The sequence below is a fragment of the Rhipicephalus microplus genome, chromosome X (assembly GCF_043290135.1).
Source record: "Rhipicephalus microplus isolate Deutch F79 chromosome X, USDA_Rmic, whole genome shotgun sequence".
NCBI classification, from domain to species: domain Eukaryota; kingdom Metazoa; phylum Arthropoda; class Arachnida; order Ixodida; family Ixodidae; genus Rhipicephalus; species Rhipicephalus microplus.
In genome coordinates, this window is record NC_134710.1 from 291,169,474 (window position 1) to 291,191,655 (window position 22,182).

The following is a 22,182-nucleotide window of genomic DNA, read 5'->3' on the forward strand; positions in this document are numbered from 1 at the left end:
TCAGTTCATCCTTCGGGGGATGAACAGTTACTCCCTCCAGTTCCTCCCTGCAGATCAACAGTTACTCCCACCAGTTGCTCCCTGCCGACCAACCATTACTCCCACCAGTTGCTCTTCTAAGAGCAACAGTTACTCTTTACCGTTCCTCCCACGTGTTCGCAGTTACTCTCTGAAAACCAACTGCACATGCTTTCAGTTACTCCTTGGGGAAATGAGTATTTATCTCGAGTATGCTTGTCACACGCTTAACACATAGCGAGAGCTCCTTGGAAGAGCACTGCTTGGGTGCTTCTAACACAAAAAGTGGACAATATTGAAAGGAAAATAAATGCTTTATTGTTCTTTTTATGAGGCGACGTGTGACCACATGTAAAAGTAGAGTTCGCCACACCACAGCCAGCACTAAACAAACACCATAATACATCAAAGGTTTTCTGCGTCATCCGTGGAAAAACAATCTTGAATTTCTAGCATAGGGCAGTCTGTGTCATCATTGGTGAGAGAAGGGCAACTTCTCCAATTCTGAAGAACTCAAGTTTCGCAGCTGGTGTTTCCATCAGGCTAGCGCAGCAGAACGTCACCGCAGGCATATGTGAAGCATCTCATTGCTGCAAGAAAAAAAAATAGAAGTGTGAGGTTAAACATGCCAGAATCAATTCATAACAATGAGTCACACACACTGCAGCAGCGCTTACATTCTAGGATGTCTACTGCAAAACGAAATGTGAAAAAAAGGAAGGTTCGGCCAAACGTTACTTGGCAAGCCATATAAATGCTGATGTGGTAGACGCTCTTCACATGATGTCTCAGACAGCAATATTCTGGAAGAAAATGTGCAGCACCTCAACAAGGCATATTTGTAGCAGTCAAAGATACCCTTAGGTTCAGTTAACTTGTTTCCTATACACAGCTGAGTGACATTTCTATGAGCCCATTCACCAATGGGCATTATAAATGAGGTCATGTGTGTGGCAAAGAACACATACTGTCCGCTCATGTTAAAATACTTATTTAGCTCGTGCACATAGTTGCTCTCAATTCTACTGTTCTATCATACGCTGCTGCGTCTTGAATTGTGCAATACCTGTAGGCACAAGCCAAGCATGCAAAGCCTGCTTGAAAGCAACCATTTGCAGAGGCTACATGATAATCTTCAGTATATTTCTTTGTACCTGACACAAACGGCTGGACAAAACTATAGACAAATAAATGTAGACCGTGCTACCTTCAAAAAATGCTTTAAATTTAGAAAACTAGGGTGCATTTGTTCACTCGGTTGACGAGTCACAGCCACGAGATATGTAAACGAAGCAATATATCTTAAGGCATGCACAGATATTCTGATTCATTGTTTGACAGTGTCACAGATAGCTTGCCAATACATATATATTTGAGAGCAACAAGATGTGAAGCTTTTATTAGTTCAACGTCTTGTTGGTTCACAGCCAAACAGGTTACTGCTTGTTAGACAAATTGGAATAAGCACACCATGGTTTCCAAAAAAAAAGCATTATTAGAAGTTAGCTCCCGGTGTGAATGTCTGCCTATTTATTTTGTACTGCCTTCTACATGTGGTACAAAGACATTTGTTGAGGATGTGCTACCAGTCAAGCCAAGATCGCATACTTGGTCAATGTGATGGAAATACAAACATTAGAAACACTGCCACCTCTAGTAAGAGCATAACACTTCAGTATCTTGGACTAGCAAAGAGGTGCACAAGAAAGTTAAGCCCACTCTTGCGGAACTTTGAACGCGAATATTTCAGAGTGGGGGAGGTCAACATGCTGTGGCACTTTTAAACCCACGAAACATCTGCAGAAAACAGGGTAAAGGCAAGTCAAGAAACGCTATTATGAAGGCCTGCGCATGGACAGCTTTGTGAATCTAGGCCCAAGTGTTATACTTTGTGCAAGCCAAAATCCATGTAAATAGGGAAAGCATACTTTTAGGAGTACCAGTGTAAACAAATCTTGGCAGTTGGCTTTTTAGTACAAACAGCAATCCCTGCAATGGAAACATAAACATTTTATCTTAACGGTAACAGTGTGAGCACTCACACGGGCCAGCGGAGCCATGTCGAATTGTCAGTGCCAGTGTAACCATGTGGCATAATGAACTATTCTGTGGCCAACACATGCACAGTTTGCCCCTAAAAAGCGATGCTTTCATATACGTAGTACAAAAAGTCTGCACTTACCGAAATTCACTTGCTTTCTGTACTTTAGCATCGTTGGGAGCATCTTTATCTGTAGTATAACCAAATTTGTGTCATATCCCTGAAAAAAAGTAAAAGACATGCATCAAATATTGTTTCATTTGGTAACAATGAAGTCAGGTTAAGAACAGCCAAGTCGGAATCAGCCTAATTATGTGCATGCGGCAAATCCCAAACGGCGTTATTGAGGTTGTCGAAATTTTCGTCGATTTTCACAGCACAGATCGAGTTTTCACAGCGCATAAAGATTTCATGATGCAGAATAATGACAGCGCTAACGATAACGTACAGCATTTATGATTGTCTTTTACAATATTCAGTTTTGCTAAGGTTTTGCATCACTAAAGAAATCTAAAAGATTTGGGTCATTCCTCCTCCAATTGTTCTGTCAATATGTAAACTGCTCGCTTGATGGTGCGCTTATAAAATAGTACGTTCAGCGCAGAGGCGAAGCAAGTGACGCAGTGATGTGGGCAGATTTTTTTTTTTTTTAGGCGTGCGGGGAGGGGGGGGGGGGGTCCGCTTATCTGAATAGGCCGGGCAAGCGAATATGGTCGTCAATTTGGGCTCCCTACGCCCGGCCTAAAAAAATTCTGTGCGCAACCGCCTGGCTATGCCAGTGAAGTGATGCGACAATGATTTGTTCACTTACTGACTTACATACACTTTACATCTCTAAAAAAATGCGGCCCAAGGCCCCAACACTCAGCCGTTAACATTACATAAAGCCAATGGTAGAAAAGTGCCAGTATGAATGCAGCTACAACCCCGCCCCAATGTTTTTTCAAGCGAGGTAGTGTTGCGGAAATGAACTTTTAACTGCAAAAGTACACTGGCACTGCAGTGGTGACAGGGGAAGCAAGAGGGTATGCAGGCGGTAATAGAGGTAATTTAGTCCGATAGGGCTAGCAATGGATACGGTGAATAAGAGCAAATCATTTCTCTTTCAATAGCGCAACCACTCAACAATGTATTGTAAGAGCATTAAATGTTGCTGGAAATGCCACTCACCTGCACGCTGATGCATGCACAGTCCTTTGTCCGACGAGCGAACAGGCTTGCAGATAGCTGAAGACGTGTTTACGATGTGTTTGTTCCACCCAGCAGCAAAATCCACAACTACTTCGCGCTCCATAAAGATAAATATACACTAACCTTCATCACGAATAAGTAGAAACGCAAATCTGCGACACACACAAACGATCAAAACATAGCTCACAAGCTCGCACGTCCATGTGCTCGCCAACCACAGACCATATGAAAATGAGTAAGTAGTGCGAACGCGAACCTAGTTGCGCCGAAAAAAAAAAAAACGTCGAGCAGTGGCAGCACAGGCGTCAGCGCAATAATTTCAGTGTGTTCTCCTAATACAATTATAAAAAAAACTGAGGTACACTAAAACTCATAAATAAATATAAAAAATTGAGTGTAATTTTTATTTAGTGCTAGTCAACATAAACACTGAATAAAAATTACTTTGTAACTTACATCGTTTGCTACACTAGCGCCACACTTGTCGTGCGGGCGCAGATGGCGCAGATTTGTCATTCTGCCCTCAAACTACACGGTGAAGCGTGCTACTAAGTGTATGGCTGATGAGAAGCGCGTCTGGGTCCGCTTTTTTTTTTCTTCTCCGATATATCTGGGCGGGGGGGGGGGGGGAGGGGGTTCCTTATGCACGTGTTTCGGTGCTTGATCGACTTTGACGCCCTTACTTCGCGGACGAACGGCGTGTCTAGGCTTTCTTTATCGTTGTTTTGCACGTGTTTCGGCGTTCGGTCCGTCTTGACGTGCCAACTCTCCATTCTGCTGCTGCGTGTGTTAGGTATTTGCCGTACTGTATTCTCAGGCCTTCTGTGTTCAGCCAGCGCTGCTATCTTATTATCTACGGATGCAAAAATAAATCACTGTTTTGGTTTGGTGAAGTTTGGCACACAGAACAAACAATAATCTGGCCCATGAATATCAATGTGGGCGGCATGCATATTTGTGTTCGGTGTACTGCCGGGGAGTAACCGTTGCGTGACGAGAGCATTTACAGCGGTTCCTCCTTCCGTTGCTCCCTTACAAACTTAAGATGAATACAGTTGCTCCCCCATTCTCGAACAAGTCGGCCATCTTGTTCCGCTTGGCCTTTTCGGAGAGTAACAGTCGGTCTGAAGGAGTAATAACAGCCGTTGCTCCCATTTTGGCTATTTTCGGCTTAGAGTGTACGTTGAGTACGGGTAACTTGAAACTCAACTTCGTGGAATGACTTAAAGCGCGGACGTTTATGGAGACATGGCGAAAGTTGTTGAATGCCTCTGCCTAAAGCAATCTTCCAGCACAATTCCCGACCCGATGCGCTTATTAATCCTCGACAGGCCCGACTTGACGACAGTGGAAAAGGCTGCGGAGCTAGCGGAAGAATACACGACGCGCCATGAATCACACGAAGTATAGGGCGGACACACGACGCGTTTCCGAATCGGGCCGCGGAGAATAAATCCACAAAGCTTTCAACGTGATGGGACCGTGAAGGGCGCAGAGTCAGAAAAGGAGGTCGAGCAGATGCTACCTAAATTACCGGTTAAAGATGAGAACAAGCAGTTGAAAGCGCAGACGCTGATAACGTGCTATAGGTGGCATCAACCAGGTCACCTTGCATCAGGTTGCCGAAATCAGCGTCTGGTGTTATCGTATGTGCGAGCCGACACAGAGAACTTGATTCTACTTAAACAATTCATGAAGGAACTCGTAGTTAATGGAAAGCGTTGCAGGGTACTTCGAGGTTCCGCAGGCACCATGGATGTCGTCAATTCATCTTATGTTAGCGCCAAAGACTTCACTGGCGAGTGTGCGTGGATACGACAGGTGGTGCAGGAAGATAGCGTTTGTCTAGCTCTTGCGCGCGTCCATATTGAAGGGCCCTTTAGAGCGCTCACTGCTGAGTATGCGGTTTCGGCCAGACTCCCACCTAAGAATTCCTACCTCTTTTTAAATAAATCCGAGATGAAACTTCGAAAACTAAGAGCTAGCTTCGAACACTGGCACAGCGGCCCACATACCCGATGAAAACCTCGAGAAGTTGCAGGGAATCGGAGTTGCGATTCGCCTGGCTTGAAAGACGCATGAGACGCAGCTGCACGCGGATAGCCCGACGCCAGAAAGCGCTGCCTAGCTACACGCTAGGACTGTTAATTGAGCAGGTGCTGAGTCCACAGCTGAGACATCTTATTTTATTCTGCCTGCATCTAGAAAGGCGAGGCATCGTCATCGAGGAATTAGGAAACAAAAAATACATCAGGCCAAAACGTACTTTGCTTCATCCTTGCATTGTAGCCACTGAAAGTCGCTGCTTCGAGTAAGAAGATTGCCTAATTGTATTGTGAATGTATTGTGTGAAGGTTTTTGAAAATCGCAATTGGTTCAAAAAAAGGTGCTTTCCTTTGAAATTTGAGAATTGAGGTTTTGGTAGATGTGTTGGACAGTGACTTCTCGTCCCTCTTACCTGCCAACTTTATTGGTCGTTTGAAGTTGAGCCTGGCAGGTCTTAGGGTGAATTGTGTGAATTTTGCGGGTTGTTTTCACAACGGCGTCTCCAGTGAAGCTACCAGAAAGCTCTCACTTCTGCTGAAAGCAAGCCTGGAGGCCAGAACCACTCCGAGTTCAACCGAGTCACAAGAGAAGCCAACCGTGCAGCGGTGTGCCTTGTGTTCTGTATGTTTTGTGTTCTCTCGCCTTATGTGCCCAGTTCAGGACAAGTGAGCTGAGGCCGACGATACGGAGTCATCAAGAGCATCTACAAGAGCTACGCTTCAGGCTGTGGAACAGTGATCTTCTGGACAGTGGCTGTAGACCCTTGTTCACCAGGTAATCGCCACCCCAGTGGACATGCCATAAAGTAATATATGTTTAGTAAGTTACTCTATGGAGATGCTGTTATGAACTCACTACGTGCTGGGTAGTGCTTTATCGCCTCCCTTGCTAGGGTTCACCCCAGATAAACTGACGCGTCAATCACGGGCACCGGAGGCGTCCGTCAGAGACGCTGGACGCGTCTCTCAAGACTTGCGCGCGTCCAACAGAGGCCGGTGCGCTCCTCCTCAAGTGCCTCGCCGCCTATAAAAGGCCGGCGCATTTTATCGTCGGAGGCTTTCTCGTACACGTTCTGTACATACGTTGTAAACACAATGGTTTTGCTTCATTCAGGCTGGCATTTGCCTTGACCCTGCCTGCATACTCCCTGCCCGGCGTTGGCCCTCGCGAAACGCTAACCAAGAAGACCGGCGAGGCCTCACTCTTCATAACCATACGTAAGGTACCTGAAATCTGCCGAAATTTTCGAATGGACGACGAGATAACCGACTGATCGCGACGCGTTTACAACGCGCCGGATAATCCATCTTGCATGCAGAGTGCAGGATGCCAATATTTTATAGCCGAGCTGACAGCTACTGCTGGCATGTCGTCGATCCAAAACGTCTGCTCGAGAGATCTTGCATACTGCAGCACCTGGCGCCAAACAAGGCGCACATGGGGCACATTCATTCCTTACACGTAAACGCGATCCGACGATTCCTCTATCCTTGCAACGATGCCAAAACGATGCGATAGGCTGCAAAGAATACTTCGCGCGTGTTTCCAAGAATCATAGCGAAACAGCTGGATTTCGTCGTCAGTGACACAGGACGCACGCTTGCGGCGACGTTGGGCATTTACTGTAAGCAGATGGAAGCAAAAAATGCGGTAGCTTCTTTTATAGCGATGCCTTGTGTTCGCTTTTAACGCACGATTTGATGAAGAATAGTCCACCTCGATGAATCAGTCGCTAAAGTTCTCGGCTGCCGACCTGAAGATTGCTGACTCGATCCTGGACATGGTTATCGGATTTCCACGGAGGTGAATACGTAGAGGCCCGTGTACTTTGCGATATCCTCGCACACAGTTCATTTTCAACCGGATAAGGTACAGAGATTGACTACTCGATCGATTTCCCGTTTATTAGTTAATTACTGAACAATCAGGCACATGACACGATTGACTGGCTAGGAAACATTTAAAGAATTGATCGGTAGCTTCGCGCAGCTTTTGTTTAATAACGCTGTCGTCATATTGTCATATCAATTACTTCCACTACATTAGGATGAAGCGCCGAGGCTAATGTTCAATTCCTGACTAGAACTGCAAGTGAGGGGATATTGATTGATTGATATGTGGGGTTTGACGTCTCGAAAGCACATATGATTATGTTAGACGCCGTAGTGGAGGGCTTCAGAAATTTCAACCACCCATGGGCAAAATTCCCGCACATGGACTTACAGCATTTCCGCCATCATCAGAAATACAGCCGCCGCAGCCGGAATTTGATCCCGCGACCTGCGTGTCAACAGCCGAGCACCTCAGCTACTAGACCACCGCGGAGGGGCGAGGGAGAAGGTATGAAGATAATGATACACCTGCTGTTTTATACAGGACTCGCACCCTCCATGGCTTGTTTGTCAGAATGATCAATTCCATTTATTGACGGAGAATTCTCAAAATGGGGCATTCCACGTCAATGCCACGCTACGATGACCGATCAATGATAGCTGATATTGTGATAGCACGCCACCGATCAATGATAGCTGATATTGATTGATACGTTAGGTCTAACGTCCCAAAATATCTATATGATTATGAGAGACGCCGTAGCGGAGACTCCGGCAATTTCGACCACCGGGGGTTCTTTAACGTGCACCCAAATCTGAGTACACGGGCCTACAGCATTTCCGTCTCCATCGGAAATGCAGCCGCCGCAATCGGGATTTGATCTCGCGACCTGCGGGTCAGCAGCCGAGTACCTTAGCCATGAGACCACCTTGGTTGTGCAAATGATAGCCGTCGTAAAGACGTTCCCAGTAGACTCAGATAGAACGAATGGCTAACGGCCTGTCAAATCAATCAACGCAATGGTGCGTGACGTACAACAGTGAGGGCGGGAGTCGGAGTTGCGTGTTAATGATCGGGAGAGGGTGACGAATTATGCACATGAATTGGTGCATTATTTTGAAACCGCATGCGGGAGACGGAAGGCCGTCTCACGCTGTCGCATCGATTGAAATGTGACATTGAAGTCTGATTGATTATACGTGTTCCCACCCCGTGATCATGAGCGAAACGTCGAGTCATACCGCGTGACGCATACCCACACCACGTGACTACAAGCGTGATCCACATGACTACCGATTGAACTTTAACTCTATAAATGGAATAAGTTCATTTTTTTTTGTCATGCGATATTGTATGCTTGTATTTGTTTAGTTTGTTTGCTTGCTGGATAGTTCATTTGTTTGTTGGTTATTTTGAATGACCGACCAACCAATTGATTGATTGATTGATTGATTGATTCATGGGCATGTCACATCCCTACGGCAAGGCTCCAGCAGGTCACCGCTACATAATCGCAAAAGGCAATGAAAGTTGTCAATTTGTATTCCTGATATTTAACTGGAGAGTTGTTTAGCATATACATTATTGTAGCGTGTGCTCCTTCTGCGCTTTTACTTAACGGTTATCTGCTGCTGGAATCAGGAGGCCCGAAACTTTTCTCCCATGCAGTCAAAATGAAGAACTTGTTCACAACTTGAAGGTCTGGTGAGCGCTATATTCTGCCCCGGTGCACAAAATATGAGGAACTTGTATATCACTAGAATGTCCCGTAAGGGCAAAACTGATACACTGGTGCACTAAATATAAAAAACAACTTTTCCATAACTGGAATGTCTGGTGAAGGCCTAAGTCACGCGTTCTCCGGCAGAAGCTGCCCGGCAAGACCATCAACTGGAATTTGATACCGAATGCTTGAAGCCAAGGTAAATCGGAGGGCAGAAGATGCAGATGCTCAAGTGAAACAAGCTGAGGATTCGCGCCAATGGCTTGTATCGGATACCGACTTTACAATGAGGCGAGATAATGCACGACACCATTATTATTGGGAATTCCGAGCGATATCACTGAATTGAGGCCGCGAACACTGATCAAACAGTCAAGACCGTGGAAATGTTGGTGTAGAACAAAGTCACAGATTGAAATAACTGATTACTTTTAACGTCGCAAAGCCACATTATTATGAGAGACGCTGTTGGGGAGGGCTCCGTAAATTTTGATCACCTGGGTTTCTTTAACGTAGACCCGAATCTGAGCACACTGGCCTACAGCACAGAATGAAATAGTATTATGATACCACCAGCTCCACTGCCTAATGAGTCTGCACGATCTTCAGTCAGTGAAGCTGCTTCAATATATCTTTTAGCTACACCTGACGTTACCAACTGTCACATTGTTCGTCTATGATTCAAAACCTCGTGACGCGCTCACATTTACAAGTACGAATCTCTCTCAACTCGTAGAAAAATATTATATATTTTCACTGCAGACAATATTGAAGTCTCACAACTTTTCTTTTCATCCCCTTGCGGTACTTCCTGTACTCTAACTGTGGAACAAAATCCCTTTTTCTCCTAATCATCATCCGTATTTCACTTATTCTGATGATAAGCATCAATATTATTTTCGAATACCGATGCAAATTACCCTTCTGAAATGGCCGATATATGTACGAAATCAGAAAGACGTTCCTTCAACTGGCATTTCCCCTCACCAGCCACCTACCCGACACTAGGGGTTTCACTTTTTGTAAGAAAGCACCTTGATAGTAATTATGATATTGAGGTCCTTTTATGGCTCATACCCACTCGGGGAAGCTTGGCCAACGAATGAGTATTTGAATTTTTTTCATATTTAAGGTAGTAATACTCATAACGAGGTAAAGAACGAACGTAACTGAAAACAGAAAGAGTGCGCACAATAATTGGTTTTACCCTTCACACCATACAGTATATTTCAAATAACCAAACGACCTACTTAATTTCCTCGATTCACCATCTTCGTTGCAGCAGCTTAAATGTCGACGTGTAATATAGCAAAAGAAGGATAACGAAGATTTCATGCGCTCCGAGGAAAAACACGCGTGTTGCTGGTGAAAGAGGCTCGAGCTCCGTCAACGGCATATTGCCAGAAGCTTCGGTACGTAACATCACGGTCTGAACAGAAGCAATCCTGCGTGCTGAAGAACGTCGGAACGCCGTCGTTGCATTGTCTGCACCAGGTCAGGCGTCCCGGCATGGACATCTACGCTCTGCGCATTCGCGGAGTCATCATCGTACCGGATGAGAGGGACGTGACCAGAATTCATGGCCTCTTACTGGGGCCTGCGGGCACGCCTTTCGAAGGTGGCTTCTTCCGGTTTGTTCTCAAGTGCCCACCCGCCTTCCCAGCTAAGCCACCTCCCGTCAAGCCTCTGACTATCGACGAAGGACGAGTACGGTCCGCGCCAAACCTTAATGAAGACGGCATGATATGCCTCTATCTCCTGGGGACGTGGTCGGGACCCATGTGGAACTCTTCGGAGCACAACCTGAGGACGCTGCTCATCGCCCTCCAATCGATTGTGACGGACGACCCTTACCACAACGTCCCGGCTCTGGTCAGGGGCCGACCGGACGAGGGTGGAGCCTACAACGACTCCCTGCTCCACGAGACCCTCAGGGTGGCCGTATGCGATGAGGTCGAGGACGCCCTGGATCCAGGCTAGTCGTACTCGCCCGAGCTCAGAAAATTCGTCCTTATGACGTTCCTGAAGCCCTACAAGGCGCATTTGCGCACTGTACGGCTCCAGATGCGACGCATGGTTCGGGAAGGGAGCGATCCGTTCGGAGGCCGCACAACCAGGTGCGATTATGACTTCATTTTGATCCGACTGGAGTGCATGTACGAGAATGTGTTGGAGCTCAGCGAGAGTACATCCTGCGACCGCGCAGTCGATTGAGTGGTCAACTTGAGGGTTCATCTGCGTGATATTTCGCGTTGGAATAAATTTGTTCCTGTTTTTTATTGTTCTGATGCCCTGTCTCTTTGTTTGTGGATTGTGAGTATAGTTACCGGAAGCTGCCGTGCGATGCGCATACAGATTATATTTACCGGAAGCTGCCATTCGCTGCACATTACAGATCGATGTCCTAATGTTTTCATACCTGTTCTCCGCAGATTTCCGGGGCCAAAAGAGGGGGCTGGGAGACTCGTCACATAGCATTTTGCTTGTTAGCGGATGTATGCAATTGTAAATTTTCGATCTTCGTATATATCAACATATCTTCATCTAGCCGTCTACGTCTGAGCGCTGTTGTGACGGGCTCCTTAGGTTCGGGTAGACTAACGTTTTATGGGTAATTATGATAACAGCGTATGACGAATATGTCAGGATGGTCATGAGATGAGTTATGTGAAAATACCGTCGTGTATTACGTCATCCATAGGAAGGAAAATCTTGCGGAGCACAATCAGATTCACTCATGAGATTTATTTTGAGTTCTGTACAACGGCCGCTCGATCCCGCCTTTGGTTTGGCCTGCCGAATGCCCCTTCCCGCCTTTGAGGGCGCTAGTTCGCTTTCAACTCACCGGTCGGCTGTGGCACTGGCTATCGGTGACACATAGGGACACAGATGTTTCTCCCAAATAGCTTTTCAGCTACAGTCAGCAATCTGATTGATTGATTGATTGATCAATTATTTGATATGTAGCGTTTGGCGTCTTAAAACCGCCTTATGTTTATGAGAGACGCCGTAGAACTATCTGCGCTGGTAATTTACCGCCTTTTCTCATCAGAGCTTTGTCAGTGTCTCATGAATAGGCTGCATCACTCTAGCTGGATTAGGGGCCGATGACAGAGTGACACGTATTAGAGGAAGGAATATGACGAACACAGGAAAGAAGACTACCCGGATGCGGCGGTTCATGTTCGTGTATTCTGCGATGTCACTGCACGGTAAACAACTCCAGATGGTTGAAAATTTCCTAAGCCCTCTACTTCGGCATGGCAAATTATTGTCTCTTATTTTAGCACGTAAACCCCAGATATTGTTAATATTAAGAATGATGCTCCTCGTTAGGACAGCGCTCGGCAGATGGTAGCGGGTTCGATCCCTGCTGCTGCGGTCGTATTTTGATGGAGGCGAAATCATAGATGCTCGTGTACTTTGCAAAGCCAGTGCACGGGAAAGAACAACAGATGGGCGATTTCTCCGCAGCCCTCCACAACGGCGTCCTTAATTATAATATCGGGGTTTTGGGCAGTAAATCCCCAGAAATAATAATATATTACTAAGAACGAAGGTTTGTATGGAACCTACATCGTTAATTCGATGTGCTTTAAGCTTTGTTACGAGCTAAATCAAGCCAAGTGAAGTCCATCTTTACTCCTGAATGCCAATGGCAGTGGGCTACTTATATGAATTTCGATGCATTTTGGAAACATCGGAACGTTGGCGAGAACTGTTGGAGCGCGTCTAAAAACCAATGTTTTCCTCAAATCCTCTCTTTTGAAGAAAGAAAGAAAAACAATCTCCACAAATGTATTATAGGTGCGCTGTTAGACCGGTATGGCACAGAAAGTGAAGCAATGTCCAATATGCTTGCGGTAATATGCTAAAGCCAGTTAATCACTACTAACAAGCCCAACAATTATTTTTTTGAGGTAGATGGTTTTCCATACATGCGTTCCAATATATGCACGTGGCGAGTTCGGCTGTTCGATTGCAATTAAGGTAGCGAAAATCCCGGTCTTCATTTCGCTCGTATGGCAACTCAAGATTCTGATAATAATGTTACTGGGAATAATTAAAACCTAGTGGCTTCAAACTGATTGTCAACTAAATGGCTTCGGTTTATGTGTATTTTATTTATGAGGTGTACAGTGCGTAATGTCTACGCGTCTTGACGTATTTACTTCCATGACACATTATCTGGGTATAATGTGATTCGGACAATGATCACTAATAAATTTTCCTAAAGGTATACTGAGCGCATTTATTTGCACGTAGCGACCTATTTATTTTCATTGATATGTGTGGTTTATACGTCCAAAAACCAGCATATGATTATGAGAGACGCCGTAGTGATGGGCTCTGGAAATTTCGAGCATCTGGGGTTCTCTTTAACGTGCACGCAAATCTGAGCACTTGGGCCTTCAAAATTTCCGCCTCCATCGGAAATGCAGCCGCCGCTGCCGGGATTCCATCCCGCGACCTGCGGGTCAGTAGCCGAGCACCTTAGCCACTAGACCACTGCAGCGGGGCTGACGTATTTATTTTCGTGACGTATATGTGGCTATAATGTAAACGGACAGTTATTAGTAATTATATTTTCTAAATAGTTTCATCAACGCATAACTTATTACTGTAATTACCAGATATCACAAACTGGGAGATTTGCATAAAAGTGGACTCCAAAAATGTCTTAGTATCTTTTCTTGCCTGCTGCTAAGAGCTCCACCTGCTAAGAGTGGCAACGTACTTAAGGGGCCAAATATGCAGACCATCTAAATCCCTATGGCTAGAGTTGTTTAGAGATATGATTGCAGACAGGACACCTCATGTGCAGTTACTTGGAATATGAATGTCGTTTCCTGTATTGGGCACGTAAAGTTAAGCGTGTTTGGTTTATGATGGATATTTCCTACTGATTTTAAAAAAAACTATTAAATGATACAGCTACATCCTCCCCTGTGTTAGTTGTACTAATCATGGTGCGAAACTCCAATAATAATTATTATGTTTACTGTTTCCACAGGTTTGTAATAAATACAGAATGAAAACTTAGGGATCCACAACCCCATCATTTTGTAACTGTTTCTCATCTAACAAATGGTTAGTGATACAGAAGCAATACAGTGCTATGCCTATGCTATAAACGTAACAGAAACCCGGAAGATTTTGCTCCTATTATCGTAAGTCTGTTTTCGCGGCCTCTTATTTGTCCAACTAGATTTGATTTTTGAAGTTACACAAAAGTCTTACGTCTTGCTTCTAATGCTTTGCGATTTCTTGGTTGCACTCTTCTTTTTAAATGCGAAACATTTTTCAGCGAACTTCGGCGACTTTGAGCGTATCTATCTATCTATCTATCTATCTATCTATCTCTCTATCTATCTATCTATCTATCTATCTATCTATCTATCTATCTATCTATCTATCTATCTATCTATCTATCTATCTATCTATCTATCTATCTATCTATCTATCTATCTATCTATCTATCTATCTATCTATCTATCTGCTTACATTTTGGTGCTCTCGTGATCCCCCCCTCCCTTAATTTGGCGTGAAGAAAGATTAGTATGTGAAGGTAAGCTGGTGACGGGCTCGTGAAGACGTGAATAATGTCCCGATTCCGCCGCGTACGTCGTCAAACACTTACCGCCTGACAGTGGCACATACCCGCAGGAAGGTATATGCCACCGGTATGCTGGTATGCGCCACAAGTGATTGATACATAGTACCTACTATGGTACTACTTAAGCACACATCGGCAGGTTTAAGGCGTTAGCGTAGAAAAGCCTGACATCGTCAGCGTTGACATGATGAAGGCAAGGACTTAATGTCAAGGTCCCAGCAGGAATCGAACCTCAGTATTCTGCGTGGGAATCAAGCATTCTAACAATACCACGCAAGCTTTGGGAACTACTTTTTAAATATATCCTAATGTTCGCGAAACGTCAATTGAGGTTGCCGTGCTGGCTATCCAGTTTTGCTAATGTTACATACGCAGTGCTCTGCTACAGCCGCGAGGTTGCGTTAACGTCAAATGTAGTTAGGTGTCATGCGCTGAAGTCAATTTATGTAGCAGTGTGAATGGCTAACACCCTCGCGAGCACCAGTGCTTCATATCAGCATAACGCTTCTGGTGTTGCTAATACTCATGTTTCTATTGGCACTGTCGCGCAAGTGCAAAGAACTCATTATATGAACATCTGCAACTTTTCACATGTGTGTGTGCGTGGCCCGGCCGCGGTGGTCTAGTGGCTAAGGCACTCTGCTGCTGACCCGTAGGTCATGGGATCGAATTCCGGCAGTGGCGCCTGCAATTTTTAAAGGAGGCAGAATTGCTGTAGGCCCGTGTGCTCGGTTTTCGGTGCAAGTTAAATAACCCCAGGTGGTCGAAATTTTTGAAGCCCTCCACTTCGGCGTCTCTTATAATCATTTGGTCGTTTTGCACGTGCTGGGTAGTGCTCTGTCGCCTCTCTTTTTGGAGTTCCTACAAGAGACACTGGCGCGTCTTCACGGACACCGGAAGCGTCCATCAGAGACACTGGACGTGTCCCTCAGAGGCGCTGCGTGCGTCCAACAGTGGGCGGTGCCCTCCTCCTCGAGCGTCTTAGCGCCCATAAAAGGCCGGCGCATTTTAGCGTCGGAGGCTTCCTCGTCCACGTTCTGTACATATGTTGTAAATGTAACCGTTTTGTTTTCTTCAGGCGGCCTTTCGTCTTGGCCCTGCCTGGATGCTCTCTGTTCGCCGTTGGCCGTCGCGACACGCTACCCAAGAAGAAGGGCGAAGTCTCCTCTTCGTAAAAACTGGTGGCAGTTGTGGGATAGCAGTGGACTTTGCAACTTGCGCCTGCTGAAACGTAAACAACGCAACGGAACCCATGGCTGCAGCAGCTTGAGTGGCGGACTTTTCTGTGATTTGCCAGGCCTAGAGGATAGCTTTGAAGTTTCAAGCTGGCAGGTTTTCCTTGTCAATAGTGAGCCCTCTTGCGTGATATCACTTGGCGATATTTGATAAAGAACAGATAGGGAGAGTAATTCACTGTCTATGCTGACCATAGATATCAATTCTCTACGCACGTCTGAATTATTACTGCTGTGCACGGAATTGGAAGTGTACGTGGGGAACGTCGTACGGAAGGCATGCATCATTCAGGCATTACTTTCCGCAGAAGTAGATGACGATGAGCTTTAGGAATCCTGGGAAATTGTTACAGGGAAGGCAAACGAAAAGAAGAGGTGTGCCGCTGACGAAAAGAGGAGTGCCGTTGATGAAAGAAGGCTATTGCTGGAGCTCGAATTAAAGCGCTTAGATCTGGAAATGTTGAAAGCGAGGGCTACTGGCGCTGAAGCGCACGGCTTAGTCTCGGAGGCCCGAGAAAGTTTGAGCACGAAAGATCTTATGCAGCCGTTCCAAGTTGGAGATGAAATTGGAATGTTTCTTGTGAACTTTGAGAGGACACGCGATAAAATGGCATTTTTTAAAGCATCATGGCCGCAGCGCCTGCTAATTATTTAGCTGCGTTAGGTAGCAGATGCAATGGGGAGGCTCAGCGCATAACAATAAGTGGACTACGATGTTGTAAAATCGAGTCTCCTTAAGAGGTATCGCCTGTCTCCGGAGGCATTGCGCCAGCGTTTACAGAAAGCTATACCAAGTTGAACGGCGAGTCCTACGTTGAGAACAGGTACAGCTTGAAGCTCAACTTCATGGAATGACTTAAAGCGCAGAAGTTTATGGAGACATGGCGAAACTTGTTGAATGCCTCTGCCTAGAGCTATCTTCCAGCACAATTCCCGACCCGATGCGCTTATTATTCCTCGACAGGCCCGACATGACGACAGTTGAAAAGGCTGTGGAGATCGCGGAAGAATACACGTCGCGCCATGCATCACACGAACTAAAGGGCAGACCCACGACGCGTTTCCGAATCGGGCCGCAAAGAATAATTCCACAAAGTTTTCAAACGTGATGGGAACGTAAAGGGCGCAGGGTCAAAAACGGAGGTCGAACAGACGCTACCTAAATTACCGGTTAAAGATGAGAACAAGCAGTTTGAATCGCAGACGCAGATAACGTGCTATAGGTGTCGTCAACCAGATCACCTTGCATCAGGTTGCCGAAATCAGCGTCTGGTGTTATCGTATGTGCGAGCCGACACAGAGAACGTGATTCTACTTAAACAGTTTATGAAGTTACTCGTAAATAATGAAAATCAATGCAGGGTAGTCTAGATTCCGCAGCCACCATGGATGTCGTTCATCCATCTTAAGTCAGCGCCAAAGACTTCACTGGCGAGTGTGCGTGGATACGACAGGTGGTGCAGGAAGATAGCGTTTGTCTAGCTCTTGCGTGCGCCCATATTGAAGGGCCCTTTAGAGCACTCACTGCTGAGTCTGCGGTTTCGGCCAGACTCCCACCTAAGAATTCTTACCTTTTTTTAAATAAATCTGAGATGAAACTTCGAAAACTGAGAGCTAGCTTCGAACAGTGGCACGGCGGCCCACATGCCCCTTTAAAAGCTCGAGAAGTTGCAGGGAATCGGAGTTGCGATTCGCCTGGCTTGAAAGACGCATGAGACGCAGCTGCACGCGGATAGCCCGACGCCAGAAAGCGCTGCTGAGCTAGACGCTAGGACTGTTGTTTGAGCAGGTGCTGAGTCCACAGGTGAGAAATCTTATTTTATTTCGCCTGTATCTAGAAAGGCGAGGCATCGTCATCGACAAATTAGGAAACGAGAAATATATCAGGCCAAAACGTACTTTGCTTCATCCTTGCATTGTAGTCATTGAAAGTAGCTGCTTCGAGTAAGAGATTGCCTGAATGTACTGTGAATGTATTTTGTGAAGGTTTTTGAAAATCGCAATAGGTTCAAAAAAGGTGCTTTCCTTGGAAATTTGAGAATTGAGGTTTTGGTAGATGTGTTGAATAGTGACTTTTCGTTCCTCTCACCTGCCAACTTCATTGGTTGTTTGAAGTTGAGGCTGGAAGGTTTTAGGGTGAATTGTGTGCCTTTTGCGGGTTATTTTCACAACGGCGTCTCCAGTGAAGCTACCAGAAAGATCTCACTTCTGCTGAAAGCAAGCCTGGAGGCCAGAACCACTACGAGCTCCACCGAGTCACAAAAGAAGCCAACCGTGCAGTGGTGTGCCTTGTGTTCTGTATGTTTTGTGTTCTGTCGCCTTATGTGCCCTGTTCAGGACAAGTGTGCTGGGGCCAACGGTACGGAGTGATTAAGAGCATCTGCAAGAGCTACACTATAGGCTGCAGAACAGCGATTCTCTGGACGTTGGCTGTAGACCCTTGTTCACCAGGTCATCGCCACCCAAGCGGACATGCCATAAAGTAACATATATTTAGTATGTTACTCTAGGGAGATGCTGTTATGAACTCACTACGTGCTGGGTAGTGCTTTCTCGCCTCCCTTGCTGGGGTTTCCTCAAGATACACTGACGCGTCAATCACGGGCAGCGGAAGCGTCCGTCAGAGACGCTGGACGAGTCCCTCAAGACTTGCGCGCGTCCAACAGCAGCCGGTGCCCTCCTATTCAAGCACCTCGACGCCTATAAAAGGCCGGCGCATTTCATCGTCGGAAGCTTTCTCGTGCGCGTTCTGTACATACGTTGTGAACATAACCGTTTTGTTTCCATCAGGCTGGCTTTTGCCTTGACACTGCCTGCATACTCCCTGCCCAGCGTTGGCTCTCGCGAAACGCTACCCAAGAAGACCGGCGAGGCCTCACTCTTCATAACCATACGTAAGTTACCTGCAATTGGCCAAATTTTCCGAATGGACGACGACATAACCGAGTGATCGCGAAGAGTTTACAACGCGCCGGGCAATCCATCTTGCATGCAGACTTCAGAATGCCAATATTTCATAGCCGAGCTGACAGCTACTGCTGGCATGTCGTCGATCTGAAACGTCTGCTCGAGACATCTTGCATACCGCAGCACCTGTCGCCAAATAAGACGCACGTGGTGCACATTAATTCCTAACACGTATACGCGATCCGACGATTCCGCTATCCTTGCAACGATGCCAAAACGATGCGATAGGCTGCAAAGAATACTTCGCGCGTGTTTCCAAGAATCATAGCGAAACAGCTGGATTTCGTCGTCAGTGACAAAGGACACACGCTTGCGGCGACGTTGGGCATTTACTGTAAGCAGATGGAAGCAAAAAATGCGGTAGCTTCTTCTATAGCGATGCCTTGTGTTCGCTTTTAACGCGCGATTTGATGAAGAATAGTCCACCTCGATGAATCAGTCGCTAAAGTTCTCGGCTGCCGACCTGAAGATTGCTGACTCGATCCTGCACACGGTTATCGGATTTCGATGGAGGTGAATCAGTAGACGCCCGTGTACTTTGCGATCTCCTCGCACACAGTTCATTTTCAAACAGATAAGGTACAGAGATTGACTACTTGATTGATTTTCCGTTTATTAGTTTATTACTGAACAATCGCGCACATGACACTATTGACTGGCTAGGAAACATTTAGAGAATTGATCGGTAGCTTCGCGCAGCTTCTTTTTTTTAAATAACGCTGTCATCATATTGTCATATCACTTACTTCCACCACATTAGGATGATGCGCCGAGGCTCATGTTCAAGTCCCGACTAGAATTGCAAGCGAAGGGATATTGATTGATTGATATTTGGGGTTCGACGTCTCGAAAGCACATATGATTATGTTAGACGCCGTAGTGGAGGGCTCCAGAAATTTTAACCACCCATGGTAAAAATTTCTGCACATGGACTTACAGCATTTCCGCCTCCATCAGAAATGCCGCCGCCGCAGCCGGAATTTGATCCCGCGACGTGCGTGTCAACAGACGAGCACCTCAGCTACTAGACCACCACGTAAGGGCGAGGGAGAGGGTATGAAGATAATGATACAGCTGCTGTTTTATACAGTACTCGCACCCTCCTTGGCTTGTTTGTCAGAATGAGCGATTCCATTCATTGACGGAGAATTCTGAAAATGCGGGCTCTCCATGTCAATGCCATGCTACGATGAATTCCGGCGGCACACCGCCGATCAATGATAGCTGATATAGATTGATACGTTAGGTCTAACGTCCCAAAACATCTATATTATTATGAGAGACGCCGCAGTGGGGGGCTCCGGCAATTTCGACCACCGGGGGTTCTTTAACCTGCACCCAAATCTGAGTACATGGGCCTACAGCAATTCCGCCTCAATCGGAAACGCAGCCGTTGCAATCGGGATTTGATCCCGCGATTTGCGGGTCAGCAGCCGAGTACCTTAGCCAGGATTCTACCGCGGTGGGGCAAACTATAGCTGTCGTAAAGACGTTCCCGGTAGACTCAGATAGAACGAATGGCTAGCGGCCTATCAAATCGATCAAGGCAATGGTGCGTGACGTACAACAGTGAGGGCGGGAGTCAGAGTTATGTGTTAATGATTGGGAGAGGGTGACGAATTATGCACATGAAATGGTGCATTATTTGGAAACCGCATGCGGGAGACAGAATGCCGTCTCACGCTGTCGCATCGATGGAAACGTGACATTGACGTGTGATTGATTATACGTGTTTCCACCCCGTGATCATGAGCGAAACTTCGAGTCATACCGCGTGACGCATACCCACACCACGTGACTACAAGCGTGATCCACATGACTACCGATTGAACTTTAACTCTGTAAATGGAATAAGTTTATATTTTTAGTCATGCGATATTGTATGTTTGTATTTGTTTAGTTTGTTTGTTTGCTGGATAGTTCATTTGTTTGCAGGTTATTTCGAATGACCGACCAACCAATTGATTGATTGATTGATTGATTGATTGATTCATGTGCATGTCACATCCCTGCGGCAAGGCTCCAGCAGGTCACCGCTACGTATACGCAACAGGCAATGACAGTTGTATATTTCTATTCCTGATATTAACCTGCAATGTTGTTTAGGATATACGTTATTGCAGCGTGTGCCTTTTCTGCGCTTTTACTTAGCGGTTATCTGCTGCTGAAAGCGGGAGGCCCGAAACTTTCCTCCTATGCAGTCAAAATGAAGAACTTGTTCATAACTAGAACTTGTATATCACTGGAATGTCCCATAGGGGCAAATTTCATACACTGGTGAACTAAATATAAAAAAAAAACTTTTCCATAACTGGAATGTCCGGTCAAGGCCTAAGTCATGCGTTCTCCGGCAGAAGCTGCCTGGCAGAACCATCAACTGGAATTCGATACGGAAGGCTTGAAGCCAAGCTAAATCGGAGGGCAGAAGATGGAGTCGCTCATGTGAAACAAGCTGAGGTTTCGCGCCAATGGCTTGTACCCAATTACGACTTTACAATGAGGCGAGATAATGCACGACACCATTATTATTGGGAATTCCGGGCGATGTCACTGACTTGAGGCCGCGAACACTGATCAAACAGTCAAGACCGTGGAAATGTTGGTGTAGAACAAAGTCACAGAATGAAATAATTGATTACTTTTAACGTCGCAAAGCCACATTATTATTGTGAGAGACGCTGTTGGGGAGGGCTCCGTTAATTTTGATCGCCTGGGTTTCTTTAACGTGGAACCTAATCTGAGCAGACTGGCCTACAGCAGAGAATGAAAAAGTATTATGATACCACCAGCTCCACTGCTTAATTAGTCTGCGCGATCTTCAGTCAGTGAAGCTGCTTCAATATATCTTTTAGGGGCACCTGACATTGCCAACTGTCTACATTTTTCGTCTATGATTCAAAACCTCGTGACGCGCTCACATTTACAAGTATGAATCTCTCTCAACTCGTAGAAAAAGTATTATATATTTACACTGCAGACAATATTAAAGTCTGACAAGTTTTTTCTCTTCATCCTCTTGCGGAACTTCCTGTACTCAGCCAAGGCTAGAAATAACTATGGAACAAAATTCCTTTTTCTCCTAATGTTCAACCGTATTTCACTTATTCTGATGATAAGCATCAATATGCTTATCGGATACCGATGTAAATTACGCTTATGAAATGGCCTTTATATTTAGGCAATCAGAAAGACGTTCCTTCAAATGGCATTTTCCTTTACCAGCCACCTACCCGACATTAGGGGTTGCACTTTTTGTAAGAAAGCACCTTGATAGTAATGGTGATATCTGGGCCCCTTTTATGGCTTATACCCACTCGGGGAAGGTTGGCCAAGAAATGATTATTTGAACTTTTTTCGTCTTTAAGATATTAATACTCATAACATAGTAAAGAACGAACGGTACTTAAAACAGAATGAGTGTGCACAATAATTGCTTTTACCATTCACACCACACAGTATATTTCAACTACCCAAACGACCTACTTAATTTCCTCAATTCACCATCTTCGTT

General features: G+C 45.7%; 1 long non-coding RNA gene and 1 pseudogene across 1 annotated transcript; one reads left to right on the forward strand and one right to left on the reverse strand.

Moving 5' to 3' along the window:
- Positions 1–313: 313 nt before the first annotated feature.
- Positions 314–2,244, reverse strand: LOC142777179 (uncharacterized). The gene is made up of 2 exons (XR_012887963.1): positions 2,201–2,244; positions 314–608 (listed from the first exon to the last, which is right to left on the reverse strand). It is a non-coding gene; the product is annotated as an uncharacterized LOC142777179 (long non-coding RNA).
- Positions 2,245–10,361: 8,117 nt separating this feature from the next.
- On the forward strand, positions 10,362–10,832 carry LOC142775271 (ubiquitin-conjugating enzyme E2 Z pseudogene; annotated as a pseudogene).
- The last annotated feature ends 11,350 nt before the right edge of the window (positions 10,833–22,182 follow it).